Raw genomic sequence first — 12,495 nt, 5'->3', positions numbered from 1 at the left:
AATAAAATGCAAAGATGATAAAGCCTTAAGAATTTCTGTTCATCAAAGATACCATTAAGAGAGTGAAAGGAAAAGCCAAAATGGGAAATGACATTTGTGACACACATGATAAAGAGCTTATATTTAAAATATATAAAAACTTCCTACAAATTAATTTCAAAAAATAGGCAACATAATAGAAAACTGGGAGAAATAAAAAACTGCAAGGGGCACTTCACAAAAGAGGATGCCCAAATCCCAATAAACATAATAAAAAGTGCTAATCTCATTAGCAATCAGGGAAAAGCATGTTAAAATCACCATAGGATACCACTACATACCCACTCACATGACTAAAGTTATAAAGGCTAGCAAAAGCAAATGTTGGCAAAGAAGCAGAAAAAAGAGAACTCGCATGCACTGCTAGTTAAGAAAGTTATTTAGGCCAGGCGTGGTGGCTCACGCCAGTAATCCCAGCACTTTGGGAGGCTGAGGCAGGAAGGTCACAAAGTCAAGAGATTGAGACCATCCTGGCCAACGTGGTGAAACCCCATCTCTACTAAAAATACAAAAATTAGCTGGTCATGGTGTCAAGCCTGTAGTACCAGCTACTTGGGAGGCTGAAGCAGGAGAATCACATGAACCTGGGAGGCGGAGGTTGCAGTGAGCTGAGATCGCACCATTGCACTCCAACTTGGGCGACAGAGGGAGGCTCGATCTCAAAAAAAAAAAAAAAAAAAAAAAAAAAAAAAAAAAAAAAGAAAGAAAGTTATTTGGTACAACTGCTTTGGAAGACTATTTAGCATTATCTATTAAAGATATGCATATCTTATAACTCAAAAATTTCTCTCTTATGCTCTCAACAAAAAAGTGTGCAGATGTGCTCCAAAATACATGTACTTGAAGATTCAGAGCAGTATAATTCATAGCAATAAAAACCTGGAGACAACCCAAATGTCCATCAACAGCTGAATGAATAAGATGGTACCTTCATTTAATGGTTTATTATTCTGCATGTTTGAAAATAACTAGTTATCAAAAATATCAAATACCTAGGTATAAATCTAATGCAAGATGTGTAAGATATCTACACTAAAAACATACATACACAAAAAGAAAATAACTAGTTATATGTGACATCATTGATGAATCTTACAAATGATACTGAGCAAAAAAAAAAACCTCAGACAAAAATACATATACTGTAGGATTGTTTATATGTTTAAAAAAAAGGTAAAACTAGAGACACATACTTAAGTGGAAAAAAGAAAACGTGATTATTGTAAAAGTAAAGATAGAGATTTCCTCTTTTTTTGTGGGGGGGATTGAGTCTCACTGTTATTGCCCAGGCTGGCATGCAATGGCACAATATCGGCTCACTGCAGCCTCCGCCTCCCAGGTTCATGCAATTCTCCTGCCTCAGCCTGGGATTACAGGTGTCCGCCACGACGCCCGGCTGATTTTTTTTTCTTTGTATTTTTAGTAGGAACGGACGGGGTTTCTCCATGTTGACCAAGCTGGTCTAGAAGTCCTGACCTCAAATGATCTGCCCGCCTTTACCTCCCAAAGTGCTAGGCTTACAGGCATGAGCCACTGTGCCCAGCCAACTTTTAAAGTATAGAGGGAAAGAGCCGGGCACGGTGGCTCACACCTGTAATCCCAGCACTTTGGGAGGCCGAGGTGGGCGGATCACGAGGTCAGGAGATGGAGACCATCCTGGCTAACATGGTGAAACCCCGACTCTACTAAAAATACAAAAAATTAGCCGGGCGTGGCGGCGGGCACCTGTGGTCCCAGCTACTCAGGAGGCTGAGGCAGGAGAATGGCATGAACCCGGGAGGCGGAGCTTGCAGTGATCCAAGATCACACCACTGCACTCCAGCCTGTGTGACAGAGCAAGACTACGTCTCAAAATAATAAATAAATAAATAAACAAACAAATAAATAAACAAATAAATAAATAAATAAAAGATAGAGGGAAAGAAAGCTATACAAACTGGCTGGACCCTGAGGCAGGGCTTCTGGAATGTTGACAAAGTTCTATTATTGATCTGAGTGATGGTTACGTGCATGTTCACTTTGTGATAAATCACCAACCTGTACATTTTTGCTTTGTACATTTTTCTGTTTGCTGCTATGTTTCACAAGAAGTGAGGTTTTTGTTTTGATTTTGTTTTGTTTTGTTTAACGGTATCCCAAGGTATTTCCCCAGAAAGAAAAGAGGATTGGGGTGGAAGGCATAGTTCACAAGTAAGCTGCAAGTAAGCTGTTGCAAGAACTTGGAATTAAACAAAATACTGTGCTTTTCTGAGGGTTTATTTATACAAAACAATACATAGTAAACAGATGGTGGCTCTTAGACCAGAGCAAGATAACCAGAAAAGTTATTATGTCTAGGAAGTTTCCATAGACATGAGGCATAGAGAAGAAACAGTAAAATCACAGAAGCAACCACAATAGCAATGACTATTCAAGTATTTTCCAGAAGAAAGAGCCCACTTACCAAGAGACTTCTACTACTACATTTCCTCTGGTAAGGTAATCCCTATGGTGCTATCGTAGAAATAGATGCAAAAGGCTACTATAGGTGACCTAATTAAATATTCAAATTATATAAATTATCCCCATTCTTATTTCATATTCCACACACAACCTTCTGGTTGTAATGTGTTTTTTCATGACGTTTACCTACAGGGAGAGAATCTACTAGTCAGGTCCATTTAAGTATAATGTGCATTGGATAGTGTTATACGTGGGTTTCTCACGAGCTTTGTTAGTATTGAGAAAGAAAAGTGGCTCAGAGCAGTCTAAGGAATGCGAGGTATGCAAAATGTATCAAGCCCAGAGAGTCATGAGCATGAGACTTCCCTTGGGTTCCCTGTACCCATGCCTGGAAGTAATTGTTTAAAGGCATTTTGTTTTTTCTATCCTTTCCTATAGTTTCCAGACTAGCTGATAAAGTATCTAAAAAGCTACCCTAAGTTGTACAATTATCCTTCACCCATTATCCTCATATTCCTGGAATTTGTGATACAAAAAACAATGTATAGCCAAACAACAACTTATGTTATTTTAATGAACCAATGTAAATGATTGCTAAACAATTTAGGAACTGCCCCCTAACTTATTGTTTTTCCACTGGTAACTGCTGCTAATCCGAGCATATATTCAGGGCAACTTGAATCTATAGCTCCTGGGCTTCAGTTTTCAACCATGGCCTAAATAAACTCTCCATTTATATTAATTTTGCCTCAGCTTCATCCCTTAGGTCAATGATATCTATCAGTAATCTTGAACCCAAATATTCTGGGATAAAGACAAGATAATATTTATATGCCTTTAAGACTAAAGACCAAAACCTGGAACATGAGTCAATTCACGACAGTTATGAAAAAGACCTCTTGGCCTTCTGTGGCCGTATCCCTTTGTATCACGTGCACATGCTTTTCAACTCAAAGCTTTTACGGTGAGTTCTGTGGTATGGCTGGAGTATACAGTGCCAGTAGGTGAGTCCAAAAAGGCACATGGAAGACAAACTGAAATGTCTGCATACGAGCCTATTTTAGTTTATTTAAGGAAATAATATGTGCCGGGTAGTGTACTGAGCACTTGCTATAAATTATAATATTTAATCTTTACAGTATCACTGTGTGAGTATTATTAGTGTTATCATTATCCCCGTTTTTTATAATAGTATCATTATCCATTTTTCAGATGAGGAAACTAAGTGAGTATGGCTATATGGTTTGCCCAAGGTCACATAGGTAGTAAACAACGAAACTAGGGTTTGAATCCCAACAGTCTGATTCCCTCTTGTTCTTAACCATTAAACTGTTTTCTCTCCTACAGTGTGAAACTATTTAGTATAAGAGGCCATTTATTCAATAATATTTACAGTGTAGAGAGAAAGATTCTAGGAACATGGCAGCCTGAAAACATAATTGCTGATGCTTCTCCTAACTCCAAACGAACTAAGTCTTTTAGTTCCTGGGCCAGTAGGCAGGTAGGGCCTAGAGAGTGTGAGTAGAACCTCTGCTTTTATGGGGTCACAGAGAAAGCTAGTGTAAGACTTTTTCTCTGCTAACTCAAAGGATATATTGAGGTCTAGTGGCAAAGAGCCATAGGACAAGAATCAGAATTCAAGGTTCCTAGGAAAAGCCTGGTCTTGAGAGATTTATGGGCCCCTGTGGTAGACATAATAATGCCTCCCTCCCCACAAGTTATCCAAAAAGCTCATCCTCTGAACCTGGGAATATGTTTCCTTACATGACAAAAAGCTGTTGTTGATGTGATTATCTGGTGGGCCCTAAGTAATCACAAGGATTCCTATAAGAAAGGGAAAAAAAGGGCAAAGGTAATAGTAGGAGATGTTATAATAGGAGTGTCAGAGTGATGCAGTGTGAGCAAGACTCATTAAAGATGAAAAAAAGGGACCATAAGCCATGAAACGCAGGTGGCTTCTAGAAGCTGAGAAAGGCAAGGCAATGGATTTTCTTCTAAAGCCCCAAGAAGGAACACAGCCATGCTGACACCTTCATTTTGGCCCAGTGAAACTGATTTCAGACTTCTGACCTCCAAAAAAATAAGATAATACATTCATATTGTTTTAAGCCACTAAGTTTGTGGTAATTAGTACATGAGCAAGAGAAAACTAGTATATTCGCCGAAAAAACAGACAGAGCTGGATGTTTTTAAATGAACATGCTGGTCTTCCTGGCCCAGATGAGCTGGTGCGAGAGGGGGTGGAAAAGGTGTGTGAAGTCCTGCCTGCTCCTTAGGATGGAAGAGAGGCTTTGCATCTATAAAGATGAGAATGTGGAGAGCATCACACGGTATCCTGACATAGAATAAGAATGTGTAGTATCGGTGCAAAATAAGGAATAAAAACCTAATAATAGTCTGAGGCAAAAATTGCCACACTGGTTTTTTTTTTTTTTTTTTTTACACTTAGGTATTAAGGAAGGAGGTATTAAGTATTGAGGTCAGACATGGGGAGACAGCAGACAAAAGAGCATTTAAAGGTCTCTGGTGGGGAATCAGGAAGTAAAAGCACTCTAAAGTAAAAGGAAATTTACTGGTAAAGGAAGAAGAGAGGGTCCTGGTGGGGGAAATAGTTGAAATTTTATTTTCTTGTACCAGTGGAAAAATGTGTATTTATTACACATGTTGGAAAAATAGAGGGAAAAATCTACCACCACCACCACCAAGAATAAAAAAAGAAAAACTTAATTATTTGGAAATTTAGAAACACTTTAAAAGTGCTGTGATAAAAAGAATATAAAAACTGAAATTACAAACAGACAAGGAAGAGGAAAATGTTTCATAGCAAACTTAATAGGACGCCGTGAAAGCCAAACTTAAAGGAAACCTTATAGCTTCAAGCTTCAAAAGCATTTCCTTTTTATTTATTCTTTTTTTTTTTTTTTTAAGACAGAGTCTTGCCCTGTTGCCCAGGCTGGAGGGCAGTGGTGCGATCTCGGCTCACTGCAACCTCTGCCTCCCAGGTTCAAGCAATCCTCATGCCTCAGCCTCTCTGAGTTGCTGGGACCACAGGCGCCCACCACCAAGCCCAGCTAATTTTTCTACTTTTAGTAGAGATGAGGTTTTGCCATGTTGGCCAGGCTGGTCTCCAGCTCCTGACCTCAGATGATCCGCCTGCCTCAGCCTCCCAAAGTGTTAGGATCACAGGCGTGAGCCACCACACCCAGCCTCAAAAGCATTTTTTATAAGGCAAGAAAGATGAAAAAGAAAATTAGTGCTCACCTTTAGCAACTAGGAAAGGAAAAATTAAATACACAGAAAGTAGGAAGAAAAAATGAACAAAGATAAAGCTTCAATTAATAAAACTTAAATATCTCAAATTATAAAATGAAGAAATCTAAAAATTGATCTTTGAAATGATTAATAAAATAAATACCCCCCAACTTTGCTTGAAGGAAACTTAGAGAAAAATATATAAATGATTAGGAGTATTAAAAAAATCATAAGTACAGGTAAGAAAGACACTAAGGCAATTGTAAGACAATAGTACCTGCAATTCTGTGTGCTATATACAAATGCTGCATAACGAACTACCCCAAAACTTAGTGGTTTAAAACAATTATTTTATTATGCTCACAGATGCTTTAGGTCAAGAATTCAGGCAGGGCTCGGCTAGGCTGGGTTTGTCATGTGATTACGTTGAGATGACAGCTGGGTTGGAGCTTTGTGAAAGTTCAAATTAGACTGTTTATCCAAGATGCCAACTGGCTGTCAACAGATGCTGGCGGATGGCAGGAGCTGAGCTGGGAGTTTAGCTTGGCCTATCAATGGGGATCCTTACATATGGGCTCTCCAGCATGGAAGACCCAGACTTCCTACATGGCAGCTGAGTTCCCCAGAGTGAGCCTCCCAGAGAACTGGGAAAAAGATGCATAGCCTTTTCTGAACCAGCCTTGGAAGTCAGCATCACTTCTGCCATCTTCCAGTGGTTGAAGCAGTCATAAGCCTCCTGCCTAGACCCAAGGAAAGTAGGCATAAACTCACATCTTGATAGGAATGTCAAAAATTTTGCAGAAATGTTTAAAACCACCACAGCAACAAATATGAAGCCTAGAGGAAATAATTTTCTAGCAAAATGTAAATTCCTAATCATGACCCAAGAAGCAGAAAACTTGGATAGATCAAATGCCATAGAAGAGATAAGAAAAGTGATTAAAGATCAGCCATTAAAGAAATGCATCAGGTAGTTTCCCAGCTGGGGTCTATGAAACTTTTAAAGACGAGAAGTGTAATATTATTTAAACCAGGGACTTTCCAATTTTAGTGAGCCTCAGAATCACCTCCAGCTCATAAACACACATTCCTGGGTGTCATCCCAGACTGATTTGGTAAGTCTGGAGTACAGAACAGGGATCTACATTTGTAACATGCACACATGTGATGCTACCACCACTTATTCACACAACTCACTTTGAGTAGCACTGATTTAAACCAGGAGTTAGCAGCAAACTATGGCCCAGTGGCCAAATCTGGCCTGTCACTTGGTTTTATAAATAAAGTTTTATTGGAATACAGCCATGTTTATTCATTCACTTACTGTCTATCTCTGCTTTTGCACTACAATGGCAGGGTTGAGTAGGTATGACAGAGACCATATGGCCCACAAAACCTAAAATACTTGCCATCTGGCCCTTTGCCCAAAAAGTTTACCATGCCCTGCCTAAACCACTACTTTATTCTACCTCATTTATACCTCATTATATTTTCCCTTTTCCAAACTTAAGCAGGCTTTTTGGATATTCTGCTGACATATTCACTCCATTGGTTAAGGGGCAAAACTAATATGACAAATAGTTTTCATGGCACAGGCTATCTGCACTGTGCAATAACTAAATCACTATGTTGAAGAGGATGTGAGACTGCCCAAGCTCAGCAGGAAACAACGTTGCAATTGATCAGAGATGTCTCCTACACATTGAAAGGGTAACTTGCAGCATGCATGCTGTGTATTTGCTAACCCTGACTATAAAATATATAAGGTTTAAGATTATTTTCAAAATCTGTTGGATAACTGCAACAAAATATGAATGTAAGGCAACCATTTTTTAACTGCACCATTAACAATATATCAGATTTTGCTCCAAAGGCTATGGAAGTTATTGTAATAATATGCAAATGTTTCACACTCATAAAAAAGTCAAAAAATAAAACCATTTTGTGATTTTTATCAGAGTATAATACAGACCAATTCTGTCATGTTTGTACACAAGATTTCTGAGATTGATGTCTGCTCTTGAAAGAATACTAATAATGTTTCAAATGCTATAAACCAACATTTTATCAGTTGAAAATGTCCTTATTGTCAAAACATCTTTCAAAGATGCTAACTCTAAACTTTGAGGTAATTTTTGCACATTAACACCCTTTTCCCATAATGTTAGTTCCAAAATAGTGGCCCAGAATATATCAACAGCAGAAATTATATTTCAAGATTTGCATATTTACATTATTACTTAAAAGAAAAAAAAAGTCTGTTGTTCTAGGCAAAAGAAACATGGCACAAGAAAATATGTGTACATGTTTGTTACCTTAGGCAGAAGAAAAACTGCAGGTGAAAATTTCCAGTGTGGGTAAGCAACAATTAAATACCAAAACCCAGTAAAGCCAGAAGTGAGCAGCAGAGCTGCCACAGAGAGCACTGAAGGTGGCACCAGAGAACTAACCCCAGAGGAAGGTCCTAGAAGAAAGAGGTGAAGATCAGCCAGGCATGCCCAGACATGGAGTTTTTCTCACCACTGTAGTCCCACATGAACAAAGCCTGGCACACAGAAAAAACACCATTAATATTTAAGAAAGGAAAGATAGAAAGCATGAAAAGTAAAAGGGAGGGAAGGCAGAAGTTCACAACAAAAAGCCAGTCTTTCAAAACATTCCTACAGAGTTGTGGCTCCATTCTAATTACCAGATGGTGGTGTACAGAGCAATTAGGAAACATGACTGGTAGTAAATAAAACTTTTCCACCAAAAATGAAGATAACTGAGGAATCAGCCTCCAGTTGCTAAAGGACTGACGTGCCAAGAACTGCAGCAGTTCTGCAAAGGACACAATGGCTCTAGCATATCAGAAGCAAGTGTTTGTCTCTCCCAGTTCTATGTGCACTGAACCCAAATATAAAGACAACTAAACATCCAGGAAAAATAAAGACCCCCAAGAATTCTAACCTTGATATGTAAAATAAAGTTTTATTTATTACATGGTTTTGTTTGTGGTTTTATTTATTACATGGGTTCTCTGGTAACCCGGTATTAATAATACATAGCAAAAGAAAAGAGGGGCAGAATATCTGTTGTACAGTTGATAATATTTGTCTAGGCATGCTGGGTGAAATTATCAACAAAGCAAGGTAATTCCAAATTTTATCTAGCATGGAAGCATTCAGAACTAGAGAGTCCATGTTTATGCCCCCAAACTGTATATTACATGTATATAACGTGTATAGTAATCAAGTCAAGGTATTTAAGGTGTCCATCACCTGAGTACAATGCATTTTTGTTAACTATTAATTACCTTACTCTGCTATCAAACACTGAATTTATTTCTTCTATCTAAATGTATGTTTGTACCCTTCAATGCAGTTCTCTTCATCCTCCCTCCTCTCCATATTCACCCTTCCCAGTCTCTGTTCACTACCTTTCACTGTATACCTCCATGTGATCAAATTTTTAGCCCCCACATGTAAGTGAGAACATGTTATGTCTGCCTTTTTGTGCCTGACTTATTTCACTTAAGATAATGACTTCCAGTTATATCCATATTGCTGCAAAATGATATGACTTTATTCTTTTTTATGGCTAAAGAGTATTCCATTCCAGTATTCCAGTATGTGTATGTAGATAGATAGATAGATAGATAGATAGATAGATAGATAGATAGATAGATAGATAGATAGATAGCTGGCTGGCTAGATAGATAGATAGATAGATAGACAGACAGACAGACAGACAGATGCCACATTTTCTTTATCCATTCATGTGTTGAGGGACACTTAGGTTGATTCCACATCATTACTATTGTGAATAATGCTGCAATAAACATGTGAGTGCAAGTATCTCTTTGATATATTGGCTTCTATTCCTTTGGGTAGATACTCAGTTGTGGGATTACTGCATTGATAATAATTCTTTTTCATTTTTAGTTTTTGAGAAATCTTCATACTGCTTTTGGTGGCTGTACTAGTTTACATTCCCACCAACAGTTTATAAGAGTTTCCTTTTCTCTACATCCTTGCCAACATCTATTATTTTTGTTTTCTTTTCTATAGTAGCCATTATTATTGGGGTAAGATGATATCTCATTGTGGTTTTGATTTGCATTTCTTTGATGGTTAGTGATACTGAGCATTTTTTCACATGTGTTGGCCATTTGTAGCTCTTCTTTTGAGAAATGTTTATTCTTGTCCTTTGCCCACCTTTTAGTGGGATTGTCTTTTTTCCTGTTGAGTTGTTTGAGTTCCTTGTATATTCTGGATATTAGTCCCCTGTTGAATGAATAGTTTGGGGATGGGTAACCATCTGGCTGTGTAGAACCCAGTGATACTTTTGAAATTTTTGCATTAATTGGGAGAATTCAAACCTGTAAAGTGCATTAGTAACATTTTAGAAATAAGCCCAATAACTCAATATGTGGACCATTAATGCTTCTCATACTGAGGCTTAGAAAAAAATCAGAAGACAGTACCAGACACTGTGGTGACACGTTTGTACCCAAGCAGTCATGGCAAAATATCCATGTTCTCTTGTCTATTTTGTATAAAGGAAATATATTAGGGATGACTTTCCATACTATCTCTCCCCTTCTCTGACATCTTTCTAAGGTGCTTAGAGGACTTTATCATCCCAGGGGAATATTTTAACTCTTTTTATCCCTAAACATTTTACTTAGAATTTAACATTTTCCCAGAGAAAGTGTGAAGTCCTTTCCATGGCAGCCTTTGATCTCTTTAAGATCAATAGGACTTTATAGAGATATTCTTTCATTTATAAGTATTATAGATTGCAGTTCTCTAATTATAACAATTTCATTTTTGTGTGTCTTATGCCACTCAAAACAGTATAACGCCCACTGGAACCACAGATTTGTTTTCAATGGATGGTGATTTAATATGTCACAAAGTTGAATCTAGCCGTTTTTATGCCTTAGAACAGTGAGTTCCAAATATTGACCCAGACCACAGTATGAAAAAATTTACCTTGACACACACACACACACACACACACACAGAGAGAGAGAGAGAGAGAAAGAGAGAGAGAGAGAGAGAGAAAGGAACATATATAGCTGCTGGAACAAGTTTGAAGAAATACCGTTATGCTCAATGTTACACTCTTACACTTTCTATTCTATTTAATTTAAAAATGTGTGCCCACTAAAATGACCTATAGTTTGCAAAACATTGCAGTGTGGTTCTTCCTATTTGGGGGGAGTAGAGTGGGTTAGACTTTGGACTGTTTGGGGACTCTGATGAATGTACTGGAATCTGTTCTCAGAAAAATGCATGTATAAACTTTTTTTTTTTTTTTTTGAGATGGAGTCTCGTTCTTGTTGTCCAGGCTGGAGTGTGACGGTATGACCTCAGCTCAGTACAACCTCCGCCTCCTGGGTTCAAGCGATTCTCCTGCCTCAGCCTCCTGAGTAGCTGGGATTACAGGCGCCGGGCACCATGCCTGGCTAATATTTGTACTTTTAGTAGAGACGGGGTTTCACCATGTTGGCCAGGCTGGTCTCGAACTCCTGACCTCAGGTGATCGCCCACCTCAGCCTCCCAAAGTGCTAGGATTACAGGCATGAGCACCACACCTGACAGGGTCTTGCTATTTTGCCTAGGCTGGTCTGAAACCGCTGGCCTCAAGTGATCCTCCCACTTCAGCCTCCCAAAGTACTGGGATTACAGGCGTGAGCCACCAAGCCTGGACCCGCTTTTTAAAATTTTGTTTCAAGTGTGTTCATAATTGCTCACTGGAGCATTTTTTATCATGGCTGCTTTAAAATTCTTGTCATATAATTCCAACACTTGCGTCATGTCAATATTGGTGTCCGTTACTGACTTTTCTCAATCAAGTTGAGATTTTCCTGGTTTTTGGTATGATGAGTGATTTTCTGCAGTATACTAAACATTACTATTTAGAATAACGTGAGATTAAAATGGACATGTGCCAAGCGCAGTGGCTCACACCTGTAATCCCAGCAGTGGGCCAAGATCATGCCACTGCACTCCAGCCTGGAGAACAGAGTGAGACTCTGTCTCAAAAGAAAAAATAATTTAAAAAAATAAATAAATAAAATGGATATGTAACTAATGAATCAGAAGCTTCTTGAGTAAAAACAAATTTAGGGGCCGGGCATGGTGGCTCATGCCTGTAATCCTAGCACTTTGGGAGGCTGAGGCAGGAGGATTGCTTGAGCTGAGGCATTCAAGGACAGACTGGGCAACATGGCAAAACCTCGTCTCTACCAAAAACACAAGAAATTAGTTGGGCATGGTGGTGTGCACCTGTAGTCCAAGCTACTCAGGAAGCTGAGCTAGGAGGATGGTTTGAGCCGTGGGAGGCAGAGGTTGCAGTGAGCCAAGAATGTGCTATTGCACTCCAGCCTTAGTGGAGAGCCAGACAGTATCCAAAAAATAAAAGAGTAACCGCCGGGCATGGTGGCTCAAGCCTGTAATCTCAGCACTTTGGGAGGCCGAGGCGGGCGGATCACGAGGTCAGGAGATCGAGACCATACTGGCTAACACAGTGAAACCCCATCTCCACAAAAAATACAAAAAAACTAGCTGGGCGAGGTGGCGGGCGCCTATAGTCCCAGCTACTCGGGAGGCTGAGGCAGGAGAATGGCATGAACCCGGGAGGCGGAGCTTGCAGTGAGCCGAGATGGCGCCACTGCACTCCAGCCTGGGCGGCAGAGCGAGACTCTGTCTCAAAAAAAAAAAAAAGAGTAACAATAACAAAAGCTAATATTTAAATAGCATGATGTGTCAGGCA

General features: G+C 39.1%; 2 protein-coding genes across 20 annotated transcripts in view; one reads left to right on the top strand and one right to left on the bottom strand.

Moving 5' to 3' along the window:
• RPL27A (ribosomal protein L27a) overlaps positions 1–12,495 on the top strand; it is a 288,193-nt gene that overhangs the window by 109,717 nt on the left and 165,981 nt on the right. The window lies entirely within an intron of this gene.
• STK33 (serine/threonine kinase 33) overlaps positions 1–12,495 on the bottom strand; it is a 216,665-nt gene that overhangs the window by 138,512 nt on the left and 65,658 nt on the right. The window contains exon 2 of one of the 18 annotated variants that reach the window (XM_077963523.1): positions 8,049–8,197. The exons of the other annotated variants lie outside the window; for them this stretch is intronic. The gene's annotated coding sequence lies outside the window, so the exon portion shown is untranslated. The remainder of the gene's footprint in view (positions 1–8,048; positions 8,198–12,495) is intronic. 18 annotated transcript variants of the gene reach the window in all.

This window comes from Macaca mulatta, chromosome 14 (assembly GCF_049350105.2).
Source record: "Macaca mulatta isolate MMU2019108-1 chromosome 14, T2T-MMU8v2.0, whole genome shotgun sequence".
NCBI lineage: Eukaryota > Metazoa > Chordata > Mammalia > Primates > Cercopithecidae > Macaca > Macaca mulatta.
Note: the sequence above shows the minus strand (reverse complement) of the source record. Positions and strands in the feature narration are given on the sequence as shown.